Source organism: Lissotriton helveticus, chromosome 9, assembly GCF_964261635.1.
Source record: "Lissotriton helveticus chromosome 9, aLisHel1.1, whole genome shotgun sequence".
In the NCBI taxonomy this organism is placed as follows: domain Eukaryota; kingdom Metazoa; phylum Chordata; class Amphibia; order Caudata; family Salamandridae; genus Lissotriton; species Lissotriton helveticus.
In genome coordinates, this window is record NC_136070.1 from 554,065,334 (window position 1) to 554,089,899 (window position 24,566).

The following is a 24,566-nucleotide window of genomic DNA, read 5'->3' on the forward strand; positions in this document are numbered from 1 at the left end:
GGGCTAGATTTTCTTGGGTAGTAACCAGGAAGATATCGTCGGCATAGGTGGCCACTTTCTGCAGACCTGCGATGAAGGAGATACCTGGAATACAGGGGTTCTAGATAATTTGTATGAGAAGGAGTTCTAGTGTTAGTAGAAATAGTAGGGGGGGAGAGAGGGCACCCAAGTCTGGTACCTTGTTGGAGGCTAAAGATATTAGATAGAGATCCTTTGGGGCTTATATTTTACATATGAGTCCTTGTATAAGGCAAGAAGCATTTTAATAAAGGAATGGCCTAGGTTGAAGGTGCTAAGAGTGGCATTGAGGAGCGGCCACAATACCTTATGGAAGGCCTTAAGTGGGTCTACAGTTATTGCAGAGCATCGATGATCTAGCCATTTGGCTTTCTCAAATGTGTGGCTGAATGTTATCCGCACTAAATATGCCTCTGATGAATTCCGTTTGAGAAGGATGTATAATTTTATTGAGGATGGGTTCCAGTCTGTGTGCAATGATTTTCCGGTCGATTTTACAGTTGATATATATTAGGGAGATGGGATGGCATTTTTTGGGGTTGGATGTATCTTTCTCGTCTTTAGGAATGACTAGTATCATTGCCCCTACAGCTGTTCCTTTACTAGTGTCCATTAAGGAGAAGTGGGCAAGTATCAGAGATGAAGTCCACGTTTGGTAGAAGTAGGTTTGGAAGCTGTCCAGGCCTGGTGCTTTCCTAGCTTTAAGTTTTTTAATTGCATATAAGATTTTTCATCAAGAGATAGGGTTATTTAAGGTGAGTGCTCTTGCCTCATCTATGTTGCTGATGTGAATCTTTTTAAGGTTTTTTAGGTAGGTTTCATAGGAAGTGTCATTGCTTTTCGAATAAAGGGTGCAATAGAAATTTTCAAGGGTTGCAAGGATGTCTTTCTCTTGGAGGGTATGCTGTGATCGTTCATTATGGAGGCTACCCTAGGTTTACTGTAGTTTTGTTTTAGATATGAAGTTTTGTTTTAGATATGAAGCCAGTATTCTTCCCACTTTATTTTGTCTGAATACTTTAATGCCTCTGTATCTTTGAACCAGCAAATTGCCATTGTTACTTAAGGTATTTGTTAGAAATGGGATTTCCGGTTGGCTAAGGCTTGCGCCAAAGCCAGGCAGAAACCACCACTCTAGTCAGGGCAAGGGAGTTACACGCCAAAGATAACCCCTGCTCACCCTCTAGGTAACATGACACGAGCAGTTAGGCAATGTAAGTTAAGTATTTACGCACGAACCCACCAACAACAACATCCCAGACCCCCCACAAAAGGAACTCCACACAAGGTTATACATAAAAATAGACTTCGTATTATACCAAACACATTAGATAATAAACACACAATTTACACTGTGCCACTGGCATGGGAGGAATTTACAGGGGATTATATACATGGGACAGGGCCACATGGACCACTGTCAGGAATAAGCACTTGGTAGAACTAGCACTTTGTAGAAATAGCACTTTGTAGGAATAGCACTTAGAACATAGGATAATTGTAGCACCAAATAGCAAATGTAGCACACAACCAGTAACTACTGGTAAAAGGTAAGTATACCCTACACAATCCTAAATACCTTAGGCATATATCACGCAGGGCACCAGGAACTCACTATTATAACTATACTAGGTAAAACAATCTCCTAGGCCTAAAAATACATTTAGAGGTATAGGCAACAAGCATCGCATAAATCACATTAGGCAAGTATCACATTTGCGCAAAAATCACATGAGGCAAAAACATGTACCCCTAGTAATAGCACGACACATGAACCTGTCGCCAGGCCAACTTGGCCTCTCAGAGGCTGAAACGCCCTGTGTCCAGCAAAGTCAGGGCAAGCTGCGCAGGCAGCAAACAGAAGGGTGCGCCAAGGTTCAGGTCTAAATGAAGCAGCTGACCACTAAGTGCTGGGCAGCTGTGGAACTGATCCTCGCACCAGCGTGCCTCCTGGATATCCTCTGGGACTCTGACTAATAACTGTGCCCGGTGGGGCCTTGTGGGCTCTAAACTGCAATGTGCCCTTGGAGACTTCTAGGCTCTAGAAATAATTGGGGCTGAGATTGAAGGGGGAGCGGCCCGCTGCCTTCCGGGACCGCTCCACTAGCCAGAGAAATGCCCCGGGGATCGTTGGAGCCTCGACAGGAGCCTCGACAGGCTCTAAATAAACAAAATGTCCTCGCGCTGGAGTCCCGCTCTGGGGATTCGCAAGACAATGGCCCCCGGAGCCCTCGTGGGCTCTGACTACTACTGTGCCTCTCTCAGGCATGAAACAAATGCCCCCGTCGTTGGAGCGGGCCCGCTGAGAACCGGAGCCGGGTTGGGACCGGCTCCACTGTCACACTCGCGGAGCCCCCACCAGCCCTCCTTTACTCACTGGGCGATTCTTGGGGGACTCCGGTCCTTCCATCTTCGGGCAGCGCGGGACTCTCTTCCAACACCGGTGCCCCACCTGCACCTTCAGCCGCTCTATTCTCCACGCGGGGCACTAGCAGCAGTCCGGGGCTCTGCCTCACTCTCGGGAGCCCTGGGAGATGACGCGACAATCCTCTTCCGGGTCACAGGAGCGCTCCCGTCCGCTTCCTGTTGTGACTTCTGCACTTCCGGGTCGCCGCAGGCAGCGGTCCGGAGGTAATTCATCTCGCGGCTTGGGCCGTGGTGTCTCAACATGGGGTGGGCACCCGTCAGGGGGCAAAAATAGATTACTAATGAGCGGGGTGGCACCCGCGAGAATGCACGAGTCCCTGGCAGTGTGGGCACCCATCAGGGGTAAAAAATAAAGGGGCAAATGCGCGGGGTAGGCATCCGACTGGAAATGAAGACAAGGGGGGATCCCCACGCCGGGGAATCCCTCGAGGAAGGGGACTGCAGCTCCGGGCTGCAGATGAAAAGCACAGCGCTCCTGAAAAGTCCTTAGGAAGGCAGGGGGGCAAAGGCTGGGCCCAGGGGCCAGCTCACAGGGCCCTCCAGGCAGGGAGGCAGTCCCCAGTGGCGGTTCCTCCTGGCGCCCAGCAGCAGCAGCCCCCCTTTAAGTTAGGATCTGGAAAGAGAACATTTTACATGGAGTCACAGCCCCTTTTTATACACACTTTCCTTTGTCTCAGGCTACAGGGTTAAGGGAAAACCAGAAACAGCTGGTTTTGGAGCACTCTGTTGTGCTCAGCCCCTCTTCCCATTTACTAGTCAGGCTAGGGTCATCAGTCGCACCACAGGGGGCGGAGCCAGCTTTGTGTAGGGAAAGCCCAGCCCTATTCAGTTCCCAGGTGCACCCCTCCCTCACATCAATATGCAGATCTCTCCACTCACCACTGGGGCAGACCCATCCTGACTCCTGGAGCCAGGCACACCAGCCAGCTCCAGCCAATCACAAGCCAGACAGGGAATTCACCTTTATTACACAGACATGCCCATTTCTAGAAGTGGCACTTCCACACCAGACACATTAACGCCGCACACATAATCGCTCAGCATTTACTCCCACAAGTTCGCACATACCAAACTCAACCCTGCACTCCCCACTTATCAGGAACTATCATGGACACATACATTCCCCATGCATTCCTATGGGAGGGCAGGCCTACCTCACAACATGCACTCAGAGTGTGCACGCACTTTACACTGGGACACAGTGAAAGTGCGCAGAAGCCAAAAATAACTAACACCAAGTCACATATCAAAGCAAAAAGTTTAGGGGTGAACCTGCCAGAAGGGCCAAGTCCAACAGTATTGTTATATTCATATTCTAAAGAGCTAGAGTGTTTTTTCTAATGTTTTTATTTGGAGTTCCAGTTGGTTTTGGGGCTAGGTTGTCTTGCTTGTTTTTTCTTGAGTTTAGTCTGATCATGTGTCCCCAAATTAGTGGTCTTGAGAGTGTCCCATACAATTTGGGGATTAGCGACTGAGATTCTGTTGAGCTCTAGGTACTGATCAAGCTCTTTCCTGATTGTTTCGCTAAAAGGAGAGTCTTCTCTGAGGAGGTCTTTCATTCTCTACGTTTTGGAGTTAGGAGCAGTGCTTGAGATGTTATAGTGCAAGGAAATGCAGGCGTGGTCGGAGGCTAGATTAGTTCAATGGTCGGATTTGATGCAGCTGTGTGTGCTTCATCTACTAAAATATAGTCAATAGGAGAGAAGAATTTGTGGGAGTGGGGGAAGAATGAGTAGTCCTCGCCTGTGGGGTTGAATAGTCTCCAAAACATCTTTCAGTTTTAGGGTTTTGCAAAGATTTAGCATTTATTTGTGAGGCCTGTTGGGTTTAAAAGAGCAAGCAGAGTTTCTTACTAGTGTGCTGTCCCAAGTGAGCTTAAAGTCACCACCCATGACGAGTCTGCATTGAGAAAGCAAGAGTGCCAGTTTTTTGCTGAGGTTTGACCAAAAAGTTGTATTATCACTGTTGGGAGCATAGATATTCACAACTATAAGCTCCGTACTATCTTTTTGGACTTTGATGTTGAGCCATCTGCCTTCAGGGTCTGCTTCTGTGAAGATAATATTGAGACCCGAGGAGATGGAAATGAGGGTCATTAGTAAGCCATTTTTCTTGTTGATGCTGGGGCACAAAATAAGCCACCCTCTCAGTATATCTTTAGGACAAGAGTATCTTTTAAAGCTTGTCTCTTGTAGGAGTACTAGGTCACTGTTGAGTTTGTGAGTCTAGTCTAGAATTTTGGGTCATTTCGTTGGGTGGTTTAACAGAAGTGTCCCATGTAAATTGCCAGGAAGAGTGGTTTAGAGGGGAGGGTAGGTGGGTAGGGAAGGGTGAAAACAGGAGGGGGGTGTGGTGAGGGAGATAAGATTTGGGGATGTGGGCATGGGGTGTGCGGTATGAATCTGACAGAGAATAGGGAGGAGAATTAGCGAAATAGCCAGAAAGAGAAAGCAAGCTGAAAAGGAGGAGTAGATAGCCTAGATTTAGCATAATAGGTAAAAACATATGTCTGGGTATCTTGGGGGTACCTAGAGAAATATAATCCAGGGATAAGCAGTGGAGGCCCTGAGAAGTCGAGCCTAGAGTCAAGAACCTGGGGGGCCGTGACAATAAGGTAGTCTGTTAAGAGATTATGAATGAATGTAGAAATACCCATGATGCATTGTGCATATACCTTTAGTCAAGAGTGAGAGGCTGTAGCAGGTTTTGTTGCAGCAAGGTGTGATTGGGTGGATAGGAGTGTATCTATGATGTTGATCCTGGGTTGCACATTAGTAAGTGCATGTTAGTATCTGAGTGTTTCATAATAGTGGATGCGAATATAGGTCATAACCTGGATACCAATAAACTTTCAAAAACTACTATAACTTTAAACTGTCCAAGAATACTGGTTGTAAATGTTAGGCAAACTCACAACGTTAGCTTCCTAGGCATGCAACCAGATTTGCCTAAGAAGACAGTATTAATAAAGTAGAAAAATCCTGATGAGACAGAACAGACCTTAAGGGGTATAGTTAATGAAGGTTAGTAATAGGACTAACCCTACCGTATAGGTTAGTGTACTGAGCTCCCATTACTTCTCGTTTAACATACCGAGTGGAGCTTGAGGTGTGCAGCACAAGTATACCTAGCGTGTACGGTTGATCAGAAGTAATGTGCTATAGAAGTTGTTAGTTGCAGGCTGAGTGTTGTGTGACCTTGTAGAATGACTGGTGTCAGGTATGACAACAGTTATTGGATAGGTTGGGTTACTTGTTGCACTTCATGCAGGTGTATGCTAATGGGAGTAGTACAGAACGTTAGGATGGAGGTCCTTCTGGTGTTGGTAAGTAGGTGTTGGCTAGATGTGGTTACTACTGAGTGAGTAGACTATAGAGCTTTCTGACCTGGAGTTAGGAGCTCATCTTCAAATCTTGAATTTCCGCGATGAAGGAGTCGAAGTCCTTGGAATCCTAGAAAATGGTAGACTTTCAATTGTGGATTGTCTTCAGTGGTGCTGGACAATTGAAGAACTGTATTGTTGAGTCTTTCAGAGCGTGTTGAGACAGAAATGCTTTTTCTTTTTTTAAATTGCCCATTGAGTAGTCAGCGAGATCCCAAAGGAGGATCCTTGCCATTTGATCCTTTACTTCTTCTTTATCTGGGGGAGGATAGCCTTGGTGTATGAGTAACAGAGGGGTCTGATGATTAGGGCTCTTGGAGCATCAGTGTTTTACAGATGTAGGTGGGTATTCTCTGAGCAATTGTTATTTCCAAATCTTTTGTAAAGTTAATTCCCAGGTCTTGAGGGTCCATTTTTCTAAGACTACGCCACAGGATAGAGCAATGTTCTCCGTTCGTTCTGCGAGCTCAAAACCTCACAGGTTACCCCATCTGTTTCTGTCTTCTAATTCTGTGGTATTCTTATCCAGTTGGGCCAGTCTCGCAGTAGTAGTTGATATTGTTCTTGGAGAGCTGTGTTTATGGTCTCCCAGGTGGCTTATACATGTTTCCACTTCAGTGAATCTGCCTCCCAGTAATTGAATTTCTTGCTTCAAGAAGGATTGATCAATTTGTATAGATTGGGTAGTGACCTTTGTGGATTGTGCAAGGATGTGCAGTGTATCAAGTTTTTTCATTATTGCGTCCAATGTCATGTTGTTATCCACTTTAGCTTTGATAAGGAAGTCTGGGTGGGTGGCTCCTGCTTCGAACTTTTTTTGCATCTCTCGTAAGGTTTTCTGAGAGCACAAAGGCTCTTGTCGAGGCCGGCTGGCTGGGTGGGTGTATAGCTTGGCAGGAGCAGTGCATGGAGACTGGCGAGGGCAAGGAGATCCAATTGGATCGTGGCCCCAAAAAGGCTAACAGCTGTCCCACCAGTAACTCACCAATGTGCCACACAGCTGGCAGTTAGGTTGAGTAGTGCCTGCAACACTACTTTATGGAAGACGAGTGCAGTAAAATTGGGACGGTCCTAGAAATAGCAACATGTTTCAATGGTAGCCATCTTAGGGTCATCTGCAGTGTCAAGTGACCCCTGTGTTATGGAGCAAGAAATGGGCCGGATAGCATAGGTATGCACATCTACCATACACCAGGCATGCAGTAGGCAGGAAGGAGAACACTTCCACTGAAGTTTGACACAGCTCAGTAGGTTCTTGCAAAGCAGAGGATCCTTTTGTTAGTGTGGTGTTCCCAAGTCGGCCATTTTAAGGTCAGGGGGCTCCTGCTGCATACCACTAGGGACGAGATTGTCTCAGCAGCACTTGTTTTTGAACAGTCCCACTTGCCGCTGTGTTGATGATTAACAGCTTTTCAGGATCACTGCATGTCAACTGGGCAAGGTACACCCCAGCGGGATCGAAGAGATCTGTTTGGCAAAATGATGGGCTGGTTTTGATGATGGTGTGGCAGAGCTCACAGGCTAGGCGGTCATCTTTCTCAGGCAGCAGCCACGCCCCTGATTTTAACATATTTTTATGCCAAAAATAAACAAATTAAAAGCATTTTAATAAATGTAACCCACATTTTCCTAAAATACTGCTACACTGGGGATCTTACCTGATCAGTGACCAGCCGATGATTGAACCAGTTTCATATGTGAGCTCTGCAACTTCATTGAACTGAACTGTGATTAGCTGCTAGGGTCATGTTCTTTTCAGCGTGTCTTACACGCTCAGGCACATAGTGGTGTGTCGCTCTTGTGCCACGCAAGAGGGAGCAAGTGCGATGCAACACTAAGGTCAGATTTATCAAGCCAACGCAAGGCCACCTTGCATGGCCCTGCATGGCTTGATAAATCTGGACTAAAGCAACGCAGTGCAAATGGCTGCCTTGAGATACTCTTCACCAGGAAGGCATTTCATTGGTGGAGCGTGGGAGTTCCCATGCATCCACCCATGGATTTTGGCACATTCCAAGATTTACCATTAGTGATAGACCTGTGAATGCATCAAAATGCTGCGCCTCCCCAGGGGAGGTGTAACAAGAAGAAATATCCTCATTTCTCCTCGTTTTGTCCTGTGGAAAATGCCTCTCAGGATTGTTCTTGTGCAGGAAGGTGTCCGTTCCTGCACAAAACCCATCCTGGCTACAACGGAGGCCCCCTTGCACCATGGTGCAAGGCTGCCTCCGTTGGCGCAAGGCAGCCAAAAGTGCACCAGTACAAGGAAATGTCTGGAATACACCGTATGATGTTAAATGTGGCACATTCCTGCCCTTTTATGCAGCGCAGCAAGGTGGCTTGCTGCATTTCTCTGTGTGAAAGTATGATAAAAATACCCCCAAGTTCATCATATTTGAAGCTATTTCATTTAGCTTCTTATCTATTCAGTGTGTATCTTATTCATATCTGAGGCTCATATCCATTTGTTTTTATGTACCTTAATACTCATTTCAAAGAGAGTGCTATTCCCCTCAATGTGATGCACATCCATTTATTTTAATGATCACATTCCTTTTTAATTATTAAAAATTATTTCTTTCACCACAGTGCAATTCAGACACATTTAGTTTACTTGCAGTCATATTTGTTTCAAGGAGACTTTTTGTTCACCTTACTATTATACATAACCATCTCAAGGTGGGTCATATTTCAATCATTCTGTAATGTTCATGTTTATGATTCATAGGGACTGATTACAAGTTCACAAGTAGATCAGATGTAGAATTACTGAGATGTTCAGTAGTTTCATCTCAGATTCTCCTGGTATGTTTTAGCTAGAATTTCTCCCAGTTTTCTGCTGCGTTTTGGAACCAAAGTACATGTGCAAACCTCAGTGGGCCTGTGAATTTACCATGGACCTTGGAATTCCCATAGGGCTGGAATACAAGGTCAGACACCAATCTGTATGCTCAGTACCTTTCAACTGTGGAGCTTTGCTGGAGGAGAAATGAGGAATTACTAGGAGAATCATACCCGGAATTACTTCTTTCCTTTGCAATTGCTAATTTCTCAGGCAAATCTCAGCATTCCACATGTACTCCCAATTTATTCTGCAAAAAGATGTTACCAGTACCTCTAGTAATGGTAGCTCCCTGGTGCAGACTTAACGGGGCAAATTGGCCACACATACTGAGGCTCTAATACCTGCTTTACAAGGGGAATACTGGGAGAGTCCTACCCCTCAATGAAAATCTTAATACAAATTGGGGCATCATATGCATTTCACAGCACAATATTTCAAAGAAATTAATTTGAAATCACAGGATTTAAGCCACCCTGTCAAGCTCCTTTTTAGGGCATCACAATTACTCTCTTCTCAATTCCCTTTCCTTACTCGCCAACTCTTATCTCCCACCTGTTCTCCCTTGAACTTCATCCCTCTCTCCATATCCTTCACTCACTGACTTTGTCCCCAATTCTTCATTCCTCGACTCTCGACTCATACCTCTCACTTCTTAGCCCTCATTTCTCACCTTTCCCCCTTGTCTCTCACACCTTACTCCTCATTCCTCACTGCTCACACATCATCTCTCACTCCTCCTTCCTCATGTCTCACACAGTGGGCAAATGTACTCCAGCTCTTCACAATGCATGTTCATTAGGTCCTGGTACCTCATATTGCATTTCCAGGAATCCCACGATTTTTAAAGTGACATCCATGTCCACTCAATGCCTATCAAAATTACTGCACTGCATGTCACTATCCCATGGTACTACATACTGCACATGAATAGTACCTGCTAAATCTGTGAATGAGCCCCAGAATTATGAGGTTCCCCAGATCCCACAGAATCAGAAACACTGAGCAGTATTACCACAGCCAATATATTTCATACCTTGAATTAGCGATGTGTATTGCCAGCCAACTTATTTGCATGTGCAAAGGTATACCATGTCACCAGAAAATGACTTTCAAAAGTTTGCTCCCCGAGTATTACAGTGCAGGCCATGTTTTGTATTTTACTTCTTGAAATGCAATAAAATGATTTAAACCAAAAAGAGGAAATCTGTAATTTTTGCTTGCCAGCTTCACTATCAATGTGTAGTAAAGTCATCAAGCTGCATCCCTGAGTACCTGAGCACCCTACTAGATGCATCCATCATTTCTGAAAGTCAACTTCAAGCAGTACAACTTCTGTCAGACATATTAAAGATTTTCAAATCATTTTAAACCTTTACTGGAAACAGCAATCCACTCCCACAAACTAGCCATATCCCTATCACAGGATACGCCCGCATGAGAAAGTTCAAACTCATTGTGTCGGAACTACAGGTTGTGAAAGTGAACTCCCGGATCTTGGGTTCTTTGGTCCAAAGTTTCATGACTCAAGTTTGGGATGATCTAGCAGCAGATAATCAAGACGTTCAATGGAGTCCTCTCAAACACGCTAACAGTGGAAGATTGTAAGAACAGATTTTAACTCCTCCACTTTGTGTCCAGTACCTATTCTCAAAATGCAAACCTGAGAGTCTTGCTAATGAGGGACGAGATGAAGCAGTATTAAACATGACTCCCTTTGAAGAGCAAATTCACAACTCATTAAATTTTACCAGTATTGAGGGTGTACCTGGTGGACTGAAGCAAGAGGAAATGAGGATAGATGTGAGTTCCTGACATAGCAGCAGGCACTATGCCTGTACTTGTGTCAACCAGCATACTCCAAGTACATATGGCATGTGCATTAGAAAACACTAATGTCATGGAGCACATACCCACTTGTAATGGATTAGTGATGCAAGATTCCTCACTGCTAGATATGCAGTTATATCTAGAAGGTATATCACAAATATGATCACCAGAAAAGAGACAAATGGTATGCCACAGTGCAATGCTTACCCCCTTAAGGTATAAAGTATGGGAACATATGCCAAAAGTGCACTGCTGGGGAAGACATTTCTCATGACAAAGAGGGGAGACGGGGCCTGTAGACAACAGTCCATTGAAATGCTGGGAATTTAATCTTAAGGTGGTAGCAGAATAAACTTTGGTCCACTGTAGCTTATATTTAGACATCAGTCATTGCATGATGTCATAGTTATTGCATGTCCTGAGTTGCTAGTCTCATGTCATTAAAGAATCACTACCACTCAGCTCTGCATCACCTGCCACTTCACGTGCAGCTCCCCAAACCTCAGCCAGCCTGTCGGCCTCTTTGTCTGTAAGCACTGCTCCAATATGCATCAGATTCACAGTAATTGAAGACTCTCATGCCCTAGTATTTACCATCACTTTAGTGTCCTAAACTACATCTACCACTACTGAAGTCCATAATGCAGTCACTATTGCCATCACCTCACCTGCTGCCATTTAACAACCTTCAGTTGATACTGTTGTATTGTATTGTATTGTAATTGCATTTATAGGGTGCTTACTACCCCCTGACAAGGCGTCAAAGCTCTTTTTCGGCGAGTAGCACACTACTCCGGAACCATACAGGATTAGTGTTGAATTAGTATAGTGGGATATGAAAGTAATTTTAGTGGTGGATTGGTTGGTCAGTTATTTGGATTCATAAGGATATAAGAGGAAAAAGGTTTGCATTTATATAGCGCTTTTTACCCCTGATGGGATGTTAAAGCACTTTTTTCGGCAAGTAGCACGCTACTCCGGAACCCATAAAGGATTAGTGGTGAATTAATAAAACACCATTCTAAGATGGCCGACGAAAATAAGTCCCTTTATGCTTTTTATGATTTTGCACAGACACTTTCTAGGTCTACGAAATGAATACTTTCTTTATTTAAACACTGTTGAGTAAAGTGCACATTGACACTGACGAAGGCGGCAACGCTGAAACGCGTCTGTCAATTTTTGCTGTAAAACGGCTAAATAAATTTTATATGTTGCTTCGAAAATCATATATGGCTCAGGAGTGCACTCTTTTGGAAACGTTTCTTTTGGATTGAGAGACGAGAGTTGTGGATATAATTGGCGCGTTTCACCACGCCTAGAGGACGCACCCGCAACAACGAGGAGCGGTGGCTGGTGAACGGCGTTTTTGGATATATATATATATATATATATATATTGTTACCCCTGATGGGGTGTTGAAGCACTTTTTCGGCGAGTAGCACGCTACTCCGGAACCCTCAAAGGATTAGTGGTGAATTAGTATAGTGAAATACGAAATTTGAGAAGTGGACATGTTAGTCTGTTATTTTGATTGAAAAGGATAGTAGAGGGATAGAAGAGTGAAGAACTTAGGTTTTTTGGGGGAGCTTATAGCAGTAGTGGGATGTTTGGGATGAGTAAAAATGGAAGTGGAGGGGAAGAGTTAGAGAAAAGAGTTTAGAAAGGCTTGTTTTGGGGGATCAGTGTAATAAAAGAGGTGTCAGAGGGGTAGAGTAGGGGAGAGTCTAGAAAGGGCTATTTTGGGGATCATAGTAGTAGTATGCGTTTTGAGATGAATGATAGTGGATGTAGAGTATATATTGATTGAAATATAGGGTGAGAAATAGGGTAGTGCATTGGAAAGAGTAGCAGAAAGGGGTTTGAGATGAGTCAGAGAGTTGAGGTAGAAGATATATTGAGAGAGGTATAGGGTGAGAAATAAGGTAGAGCATTGGATATGCTGAATTAGAAGAAAGTAATAAATATGTAGACCCATAAGTACATGGAAATGTATAGATGTGTAAAGGAAGTAAGTATATGTAGAAGAAAGATATTGATGTATGTATGTATTGCGACTTATATAGCGCACGTATCACCCAAAGGTATCAAGGCGCTTGCTTAGGGAACCCGTCCTGGTATTCCCCTGTGAGATACCCCGGCAGGGTATCCACAAGGTGAAAGCCAGGCATCCCACCGCGAGGGGCCGTAGTGGAGATTAAGCAAGCTATTGCCCAGAGTCGCAGAGTGTGACCCCGTGAGTCGAGTAGGCACCAGAGCGAGAATTGTCAAGTCTGTGGAATTTTTGAGCCCGAGACCCGCCGAGGCGGGGAATCGAACCCTGGTCCACGGCCCATCTCAGCTTCCGGGTCTGCTGCCTCTAACCACTGAGCCACGCTTCTCCACTAGAGGTGTAGGGTGAGAAATAGGGTAGTGTATTGAATATGCTTTTTTTGGGGGGGCGGAAAGTATTAAATATATTGATCCAAGAACATGGAAGGCATTTAGATGCGTAAAGGAAGTAAGTATACGTAGATTAAAGATGCATTCGATAAACTCTGGTTTTCAAGTGTTGTACTTAAAAATGTTTTTTTTTTATAAAAACATAATTATCCTACATGTTTATTCAAATCAATACACATATATGGGTACATATCTATAGTACAAATAAATGCTTATATACTGAAGGATGTGCAGTATATTTCTATTTGCGTATGATGCTTATGTGGGAAAGAGACAATTCTTGAGTATTTTTCTGAAGATAAGGTGGTTGTCTGTGGATCATATGCTGGGGGTTAAAGAGTTCCATATTTTCACTGCTTGAACAGAGAAGGCTGTGCCACCCATGTTTTTTTTCTTCTATCTTGGAATTTTGAGGCGAGGTGCCACTCTAGAGCGGAGGTTCATATAATGAATGTGTTTGGTGATTTTATCCCTGATGAAGAGCGGTCCCATTCCATGTATCACCTTGTGGGTGATACAAGTCAGCTTGAATGTGGATCTTCTGGCAACCGGTAACCAATGCAGGCCTTTCAAGGCAGGGGAGATGTGGTCTTGTGGTTTGATATGCAAGAGTAGTCTGGGCAGCCGAGTTCTGAATCCGTTGTAGTCTTTTCACAGTTGTTAAAGGTGATCCGTAGAAGAGGCAATTGGCGTAATTGAGTTTGGACAGAACAATGAAGATGGTAGCTCGGACCTTGTGTGGAAATCCCAGATGGGGGAAGATTTGTCGCAGAGTTGTTGTAGTAACAAAGCTTGATCTTGCTAGTTTGTCCACTTGGGCAGGAAAGGGAGAAATGGGAGGAAGACGATGTGCCAAGTCACTGGGCAGCCATAGAGGCCTGAGTCCCCCATGTCGGGATTAGGCTGTGCAGTGTGGTTGTATGGTGTCAATGTAGTACCTTTCTAAATTGGGACAAAGCTCAATGTTTGTGTGGCACATACATTTAAATGTTGACATTGACTGTATATGTTGTGATTATGTTCTGTCACAATTTTTGGGAGTGTGATAGTGTTGCTGTAGAAGTTTGCAAAACTTACCATCTAATCTGAGCAGGAGGAAGGCTTTGGAGGAATGTCACCATTTCCTTCGCATTTCAATGATAACAGAGCTTTCTGGAGCTGTTCAGACACTGGCCAAGAGATCTAGAACATAATCCTCATTCCCCACTTGGGTCTGAGTTTATAACAATCTTATCTAGATTTCAAATTCAGTGGTGTTCTTATTCATGTCAGTGTCGATGTGTATGTACTGATTGTGAACATTTGGCTAGGGAAATTAATTTCTTGGAACATTTTTGTCATTGGCGCCCCGGAGGCCACCACTTCCCCAGTGATTTATGTTTTTTATAAGAAGGAGGAGGGCCATATCCCCCTGAGCGGATCCCCACTTCCCCGGGGTCGCACGTGCAAATAGATGGAGGGGGTCATGCAGCCCCCCTCCTGGAGCCATACATGGCCCTAGGGACCACCCCACCCCGCCACCCCCAGCCCCCGCTCCTTCCCTGTCATCCCTGGGACATAGCTGTTTGTGTTCGCTTAGCGGAAGCTTTGAGAGCTCCCACCAAGAAAAAGCAAAGACTCCAGTACCAGCAGCCCGGAGCTGTCAAATTACCAAAGTGCTCCAGCCTGCTGGAAGTGGAGGTTTCATCTCTTTCCCTAAGACCAAGTCCTGGGCACACGTTCAAGGATAATGTTTTTTAGAATGACAATGCACAAATGTAGTCCTTGATTGATGAGATATTACAATGGTCGACACCAGTAGTTTTATGTGATAGGTAATGTTTATAGAAAACTTGGAGTATGTCAAATGAATACACCAGCCGACACATGTTTCGTCACCTGGGTAGTAACCCGTGACTCTTCAGGGCTGACTGTTGCCTATAAATGCGTGATCGAAGGACCGGTGATAATTCCAACCCAGTCGAGGCGGGTATTGATTAAACCACAGGGTTCTGTAGTACACGATGGGGAGGGTCAGTAATGATAATAGATATAGAAAAGCAAACGGGCAGGTCAGTAATGATAATAGATATAGAAAAGCAAACGTGCAGGTGCGTCCATGTTTGTAGGATCCTGAAGAAAGCAGGATACTGGTAGAATCTGTCTCACTTCTTGAATGGGCATTCAGGAAGTGAGACGGATTCTACCAGTAGCCTGCTTTCTTCAGGATCCTACGAACACGGACACACCCGCCCGTTTGCTTTTCTATATCTATTATCATTACTGACCCTCCCCATCGTGTACTACAGAACCCTGTGGTTTAATCAATGCCCGCCTCGACCGGGTGGGAATTATCACCGGTCCTTCGATGACGCAATTATAGTGCAACAGTCAGCCCTGAAGAGTCACGGGTTACTACCCAGGTGACAAAACACGTGTCGGCTGGTGTACTCATTTCACATACTCCAAGTTTTCTATAAACATTACCTATCACATGAAACTACTGGTGTCGACCATTGTGAAATGTCATCAATCTAGGACTATATCTGTGCATTGACATTCTAAAAACATTATCCTTGAACGTGTGCCCAGGATTTGGTCTTAATTTGTTGTGTGGGTCTTTACTTACATATATGCAGGGGTTATAAGGGTTTTTCCCCTGACATGGTAGATCCGTAACCACTTTTTCATTTTACACACTCCATCGTTAACTAGCCTGAGCGCCATTCTTCCTGCCTATTCCAAAACCCATTGCAGAATCTGTATATTCATCTCTTTCCCTTCCCGCCGACATGCTGTCAGGGAAAGAGATGAGATGATTGATCTAGCACAGCAGGAGCTTTCTTTCCAGCAGCTCCCTATGTGCAGTAGCAATGCCAGCTACCGCAGGAGGCTGGCAACTGACCAGAACAGCAGGCACCTTGAGGGTCTCCCCGCAGTCCCGGGTGAAAAAAAGGCAAAATAAAGGTGAGAAACTAGCAGAAAAAGGCTGAATAAAGGTCAGGAATGAGCACAAAGCAGCAAAATAAAGGTTAGCAATGAGCAGAAAGAGGCAAGATAAAGGTGAGAAACAAGCAGAAAGAGGCAGAATAAAGTCAGAAAGAGGCAGAATAAAGGTCAGCAAGGAGCAAAAAGAGGGAAAAATAAAGGTGAGAAATGAGCAGAAAGAGGCTGAATAAAGGTCAGCAACAAGCAGAAAGAGGAAAAATAAAGGTGAGTAATGAGCGGAAAGAGGCAGAATAAAGGTTAATAGGGCAGCAAAAGGAGCAGAATAAAGGTCATCAACAAGCATAAATACTCAAGATAAAGGTAAGAAACGGGTAGAAAGAGGCAGAATAAACATCAAGAACGAGCAGCAAGAGGCAGAATAAAGGTTAGCAATGAGCAGAAAGAGGTAAAAGAAAGATTAGCAGTGAGCAGAGAGAGGGAAAATATAGGTGAGAAATGAGCAGATAGAGGCAAAATATAAGTCAGCAATGAGCAGTAAAAGCTAAATAATGGTGAGATATTAGCAAAAAGTGGCAGAATAAAGAACAGAAGGGAGCAGAAAGAGGCAGCATAAAGGTCAGAAACTAGCAGAAAGAGAAATAATAAAGGTGAGAAAAGAGCAGAAAGAGGCGAAATAAAGGCCAGCAACAAGCAGAAAGACGCAGGTTAAAGGTGAGAAATGAGCAGAAAGGTAGAATAAAGGTCAGAAACTAGCAGAAAGAGGCAGAATAAAGATCAGCAATGAGCAAAAAGAGACAAAATAAAGGTCATCAGAAAGAGGCAAAATACAGGTTAGAAACAAGCAGAAAGATAAAGGTGAGAAATGAGCAGAAAGAGGCAAATTAAAAGTAAGCAATGAGCAGAAAGAGGCAAAATAAAGGTGAGAACGAACTAAAAGAGATAAAATAAAGGTCAGAAGGGAGCAGAAAGAGCTAGAATAAAGGCCAGAAATAAGCAGAAAGAGGCAGAAAAAAAGGTCAGAAACGAGCTGAAAGAGGCAGAATAAAGGTGAGAAACAAGCAGCAAGAGACAAAATAAAGGTGAGAAAAGAGCAGAAAGAGGCAAAATAAAGGTGAGGAATTTGCAGAAAGAGGCAAAATAGAAGTTAGACACCTGCAGCAAGAGGCAAATTAAAGGTGCAAAATGAGCAAAAAGAGGCAAAATAAAGGTCAGCAATGAGCAGCGAGAGACAAAATAAAGATGAAAAACAAGCAGAAATAGGCAGAATAAAGTACAGACAGGGGCAAAAAGAGGAGTAATAAAGATGAGAAACTAGCCAAAAGAGGCAGAATGAAGGTGAGAAACCAGCAGCAAGAAGCAAAATAAAGATGAGAAACGAGCCAAAAGAGGCAAAAACAGAGGTCAGTAATGAGCAGCAAGAGGTAGAATAAAAGTCAGAAATTAGCAAAAGTGGCAGAATAAAGGTCAGAAAAGAGTAGAAAGAGGCAGAATAAAGGTCAGGCACACAATGAAAGAGGCAAAATAGAGGTCAGAAACCAGCAGTAAGAGGCAGAATAAAGGTTAGAAATTAGCAGAAAGAGACCAAATAAAGGTCAGGAGCGAGCAGAAAGAGGCAAAATAGAGGGAAGAATGAGCAGAAAGAAGCAAAATAAAGGTCAGAACCGAGTCCTACGAGGCAGAATAAAGATCAGGAGGGAGCAGAAAGAGGCAAATAATGGGCAGAACAAGCAAGCAGATAGTGGCAAAATAGAGGGAAGGATTGAGCAGAGAAGAGGGAGAAAAAGGAGCAGAATACGAGCAGAGGTGGTACAAAACTGAAGACAGCACAGGGTAGTGGACTAGAGGCTAGTTGGACAGGAGGACTGTCACAGGGGCGATAGCTTGAGGATCTGCTCCAGTATGCCGGCTACTTTATTTACTGTGCACCCACTCACAGACCCATTCATACACCCACTCACAGACCCATTTAGAGACTCATCCACCCACTGACAGATACCCTAAGACACTCATGCACCCACTCACAGATCTATTCAAGCACTCATTTACACACTCAAAGACTGAGAGAGTCACAGACCCATTCAGAAACTCACACTCATGCACCCACTCAAAGACCCACTGAGAGACTCACACACCTACTAACAGACCCACTCAGACCCTCATGTTCCCATTCACAGGCCCACTCAGAGACTCATGCACCCACACACAGATCCAATCAGAGACTCAGGCACCCACTGAATGACACACTCAGACACTCACTCACCAACTCACAGATCCACTCAAAAACTCATACAACCACTCACAGACCCACTCAGACACTCATGTACCCACTCACCTACCCACTCAGAGACTCATCTATCCACTCACAGACCTTCAAAGACACTCATGCACACACTCACAGACCCAGTCAGAGATTCATGCACTGGCTCACAGACCCACTCAGACACTCATGTGCCAACTAACAGACCTCTTCAGACACTCAGGTATCCATGCACATACCCACTCAGAGACTCATGCACCCACACACAGACCCACACAGAGACTCCTTCACCCAGCTATACAGCCATGAACAGACCGATGAAGTCATTCAAACTCCCACTCACAGACCCATACAGTCACTCACATACCCACAAACCACTCACACACCTACTCAGAGACCCATACAGCCACTTGCACACACACACACACACACACACTTACCTATGCAGCCACTCTCAAATGTCAGAGGTTATAGATAAGAAATAAACAAATTAAAAACTCTGAAAATCACTGGAAAAACCAAAGGTTACAGGGACGTTATAGTTAGGAAACAGAATTTTTAAAAAACGGAGAAATTCAGTGAAAAATCACAAAGGTTGTAGGGATGTTATAATTAGGAAATAGAATTTAAAAAACTTTAGAAATTCTCTGCAAAAAAACAAAGGTTGCAGGGACGTTATAGTTATCCTCAGATTTCACTTGGAAAAAACAAGTGAAATTTAGAAGTTGTAGTTACCTGAGCTAACTAGAACGTACGTCCCTGCAATGCACTGCTTATGACTTCACATATTACCTGGCTGTATGGGCATATGAGTAGATATGTCTGTGGCTGTATTAGTGAGTAAGTGGGTGTATGAATGGTTGTATGAGTGAGTGAGTAGATGTGTGTGTAGATCCATGAGTCAGTGAGTGGGTGTGTAATTACTGGTATGTGTTTGTGAATGGTTGTGTGGGAGTGGGTGTGTGAAAGGTTCTATGGGGGTGAGTGGATGCGTTAGTGATTCTGTGGATGATGTCATCAGAGATGTAATTTGAGATGCCATTAATGATATCACTGACTATGTGATGAGTGATGTCATATGTGAGGTCATAAGCAGTGCATTGTGGAGTCGTGAGTTATAGTTAGCTCAGCTATTTATGACTGCTGAATTTCACTGGTTTTGTATGAGTGAAACTTGACCCTAACTATAATGTCTCTGTAAGCTTTGTTTTTTTTAGTGAATTTCTAAGGTTTTTTCACTTCCATTTCTTAACTATAACGTCCCTGTAACCTTTGTTTTTGTGAATTTTCATGGTTTTTTAAAGTAGTAATCGTGTTTGCATAGTGGTGGAGAAATAGGGTGGGCTTCCGACTAGCTCTCAGGAATCCCACTGTATAGGACTAATAGGGAGTACATCGATGACTTCTTGGCCCCCAAGTTCCTTCAGGAGTAAAGTCGACTTCATCCCCCAACCAGTAGTGCACCAGGAGCCTCGTTTGCAGTGTGGTGGAGAAAGGGGCATGGCCTCCGCAGACCTCTTAGCAATCCCACTTTATGAGACTTACTGGAGGGAGCAGTTGGGGTAGTTGGGCCCCAGGGACATCCTTGGGGCCAACTATCCCTTCTGTTACCTCCAGTAAGTCCCACACAGCAGGACTGCTGACAGGTTGTCAGAGGCCATGTCCTCTTTCTCCACCACTTGGCAAATGTGCCTCCTGGTGCACTACTAGTTGGGGAAGAATTTCACTTTAGTCCTGAAGCCCTCAGGGGCAAAGTGTAATTCATCCCCCAAACAGCAGTGCGCCAAGAGGCCTGTTTCCAGAGTAGTGGAGAAAGGCGGCATGGCCTCTGAAGATCTCTCATGGGACTTCCTGGAGGTAACAGGAGGGCATGTTGGCCCTTAGGCACCCTCTGGGCCCAAGGAGACTTAATTCCACAACCAACACTGCGCCCGGAGTGGTGGTGAAGGGAGCATCGCCTCCCGCGACTTGCTAAAGGTTTTTATATCTATCTTTTTTTAAGGAGGGAGGTTGCGTGGCCCCCTTCCCTGGGCCATTTTTGGCCCTGGGAACCCCATCCTCAGGGTCAGGCCTTTTTTCAATGAGTGTACAGTACAAAAAACAGGCAGTCACAGTAGATAGCCTAGTGGAACAGTCACACCACCCATACAAAAAACTAAAAGTACATTTTTTCAATTAAAATATTTTTATATCAGCATTATAGTCATGCATCTGAGATGTATATATATATATATATACAGGTGCTCCAGGGGAGATCGTGCTCTACGAAGTGCTCTTATGAGGATTTGAAAGTGTGGAATGAGGGTGTCTATACAGTATCCACAGTGTGTCTTAAAAGAAGATCTGTCTGATAGCCTGATCGGCCAAGAGACATTAGAAATACATTCATATAGTAGATACAGTAACACAATTGCTGTTATCAATGCTGTGAAACACAATCAGTACAGGTACAAAGTTACAGTTGATGTTTTGACACCATAAGCAAACAGAGGTGCAATAAGTCCTTAAACCGGGGTCTTCATCAGGACAAAGGGAGACACCTTGTATCCACCACACAATGGGTGGGATTGCAATGCAACATTGGGCCTGTCGGCTCCTCTGTCAGAGAGGCAGGTAACCACAGTCCAGTCCCCTTTGTAGTCTACGTGGGTTTAATGAAAGTCTAAGCACTGTGTGATGTTGATATATTGTTGAACTTCAATTAGAATGAATCTTAGAGTGTCTTGAATAGGAATTACTTCCTGATGTGATGTCTACCAACCTACAGGCTGGCGTCTGAGGAAATTTTCACACTAGTCAGCTTGGGGGGACCCAGGGGGAGCCGTGCGCGGTATGTTCGCGTGGGGGTACTGGCCACGGGCAGGTGGGGGTAATCAGTGAGGGCCAGGTGAGGCTAATCAGGGCCAGCGCAGGGCGGGAGAACATTGTGCCGTTGGGAGGCGGGCAGTGGGGATCGTTTTTGTGGCGTTTCTCGTAGCTGCGCGTTCTTTGCATACCTGGCTCTTTGCTGATGGTGGAATCGGAGGAGGTGCGGAGGGCGGTTCGGGTCCTCTGTCAGGCCGGGCGGGAGGACCTGTTGTTGCCTGGCATCTCTGGTGCGGCCTGGGTGGGGCTGGCTCGCCCCGTTCGCAAGGCGGCAGGAGGAGTTGCTAAGGCTGTGTCTGCCTGCCTTTCCGAGAGGGCAGACAGTGAGGAGGGTGGTGCGGCGGCCATGCCCGAGGCAGTGATGGTCGGAAATGCGGGACCCCCGGAGCAGCTGCTTGCCCCTGCCACCTCGCCGGGCGCCCTCCAGCTGGTATATCTTGCTCCTCCGGGAGCTTTGGCCTTGCGTGGGTGTCCAGTGGTAGGCGTGGGCATTCCGGTGGGAGGTCCATTAGGAGGAGGGATGGCGCTTTCCCTGTTTCTTCAGTGAAGCCTTCTTTGGGTGTCAGAGGCAGGCGGGGGTGGAGTCGTGTATCCAGGAGCCCTCCCTTTGAGCCCAGTGTCCGGTCCGCCTCAGTTTCTGCACCTGCTGAGCTGCTGAGTGCCCCTGGGCATGGTTTGCAGCAATTTTTGGTCTTGAATGGGCAGCGTTACTTGCTTTCCCCTGCCCCACGTGCTGTCCTTGAGGTTCCTCCTGCAGTGGTTGGTCATGGTGAGGATGTGGTGGGGCAGGTTGAGGTTTTTCCCAACGTCCCTTTGCCCCTTTTAGAGGGAGATCATGCTGCCAATGAGGTGCCCCCCCATGATTTTAATATATGGGTGGTTGATTTGGTACCGCAGGGGGAGAATGCCTGTCCTCCTCTGCATTCAACTGTTTTTCCACATTCTTTAGGTGGTGAAGGGGTTATCAGGGACGCCATAGTTTCCCCCGCTAATTCCCACTCTGTGTCTTTTCCTGAGCCAAGGGGGGCGCCCTTTGCGGTACCTGGTCGGCGGACTGGGGGTCTGGGTGGCGGGCGCTGGGTGGGGTTGGGCGCTGGTGGGGAATTGGCTGTGGCTCCTCTGGGCGTAGATGGAGGGTTAGGCGTTCCTGTGGCGGCGCGGTCCGGTTTGAGCGGCCCTAGGCGTAAGGCACCAGCTACAGCATGTCAGTCTGCTTCGGTCAAGAGTGCTTTACGGACTGCCCAAACGGCGGTTCCGTGCGGGGGGGGGATGCGGAAGGGGACTCTGGAGCGAATTCCTCTTTTAAGGGGCGAGGCGCAGTGCCCAGTGATGACATCCAATGGGAATTCTATGATGGGGGAGTCAGGGACTGGGAGATTCTTGGTGGAAGTGGAGATTATGTTGGTCATAGTGATATTTTACAATTGGATATTGATGATGATGATCTGGAAGAGGGAGAATTAAGAGATGGGGATGTTGGAAATGTTGCCACACAGGTCTGGAAAGGGGGTTTGGGGCAATCCCATGTTGTTAATATTTTGCAGGAGTCTTGTGCGGACCACGCAAATGTACGAGTACCATCATCGACCAAGCCACGTCAAGGGGACCCTGCAGTGTTTCAACAGAAGTTGGTGCAGTTGCCTAAAGGTAAGGAGGGTTGGTGGTCTGTGTGGCAACAGGGGGAGAGTCTCCCCATTAAGCGTACTCGATCTATTGGTATTGGGGATGGGAACGTTGGTGAGCAAGTTGCTCTTAACAAGCTGTCAGAGCGGCAGGCTGATGTGAATGCTAAGTCAAAGGCGGATGCCACCGCCGTTCAGAATGGGCGGACAGGGGACGATGCTACACCAATGGTTCCAGACGAAGGGGACAAGAACGTACACAAAAAGTTGCCCTATTCAGGAATTGGTATGCCTTTAGGTTCCCACTTGTCTGAAAGAACTAAGTCTCGGATTTGGAATAACGAGTTTGTTGATGTTTTTAAGTTGCTCCATCGTGATGTTCAGGCCAAAGAGGGGTCTAAGGAGGAGGAGTTGGAGTTGGCTCGGCGGCCGCGGGTCCCGATTGTCAATTGAGAATTGGACGTCTGCCTTTTTGATATATGCTAGTGTCTACTGCCAACAGCATCAGGATAAGGCTGTGGCAATGTTCAAATATGTTGATGTCATCAGGAAGGCACACAGTTATTTTGGGGGTTTTGCCTGGCTGTCGTATGACGAAGAATTCCGTACTAGGATGAGTTTGTTCCCCGAGCGGTCTTGGGGGGAGGTCGATGCTGAGCTGTGGTTACAGAGGATGTCTTCTGCCCACCCACCCGCCACTACTCATACGGCTAGCGGGTTACCAGTAATGTATCGGCCCTTTCACTCTCGTCCCGCCCAGTTTAGGGCGGGGGTCATGGGCAGAGGTCAGTCAGCTTTTTCAGGGGCATGCTGGCATTACAACAAAGGTTTTTGTACCAGACCGTTGTGCAGATATAAGCATGAATGTGCGCAGTGTGGGGATAGGCATCCCCTCACCCAATGTTTCCCGGGACAGCGTATTGGGGAGCATGGAAGGGGTCAAGGGGGAAGAGGCCAGTCTTCTCAGTTTGTCGCAAAGGGCTCCTACTCCTATTAAAGTGGTGGTGTTGGATTGGTGGTTGCAGGATTACCCGGATGCTGAAGCGGCAAAACGTTTATCCTAGGTTTTCAAGCTGGGTTTCAGATTGGGTACAGAGGGCCCCGGATTGGGAGGTGGTCGGATAATTTGAAATCCGCTAAGGAGAGCCCCCAAGTTGTACAGAAGAAGCTAGATGCTGAACTGGCTGCGGGCAGAGTTGCTGGTCCGTTCTTCCACTGTCCTCTACCTGACTTGATTGTTTCCCCGTTGGGGGTTGTGCCCAAAAAAGTGGCTGGTGAGTTCCGTCTTATACATCACTTGTCCTGGCCTGAGGGTTCTTCCATCAATGATTTCATTGCTCCGGAAGACTCTTGTGTTTCTTACGCTTTTGTGGACGAGGCCTTGGGGATGGTGAAAGCTGCGGGTCAGGGTGCGTTGTTGGCTAAAAGTGACATCCAGTCGGCTTTCCGCCTTTTACCAATTCATCCTTCTGATTTTGGCCTTTTGGGAATGCAATTCCAAGGAAGGTACTATGTGGATAAGGTTTTGCCAATGGGGTGTGCGGTGTCCTGTGCATTATTTGAGACCTTCAGTACCTTTTTGCAGTGACGCTTCTCCCTCACCAGCGGCTTGGTGCTGGTCTGTCATTATTTTGACGATTTCCTTTTCATTGGGGTGCGTGATTCCGGTCAGTGTCATCTGGCATTGCGGACTTTTCAGGCAATGGCTGAGGAGTTGGGTGTGCCGTTGGCCTCTGATAAGACGGAAGGTCCGTGCACCACTTTGACTTTTTTGGAAATTGAGATCAATACCCTGGCTATGGTGGCGAGACTGCCCACTGCAAAGGTTCAAGAAATTTCTGCTTTTTTGTCGTCGGTGGTGGGAGAGCGGAAGTTGGAACTCAGAAAAGTGCAGAAATTGTTGGGATATTTGAATTTTGCATGTCGCGTGGTTCGAGCTGGCAGGGCATTTTG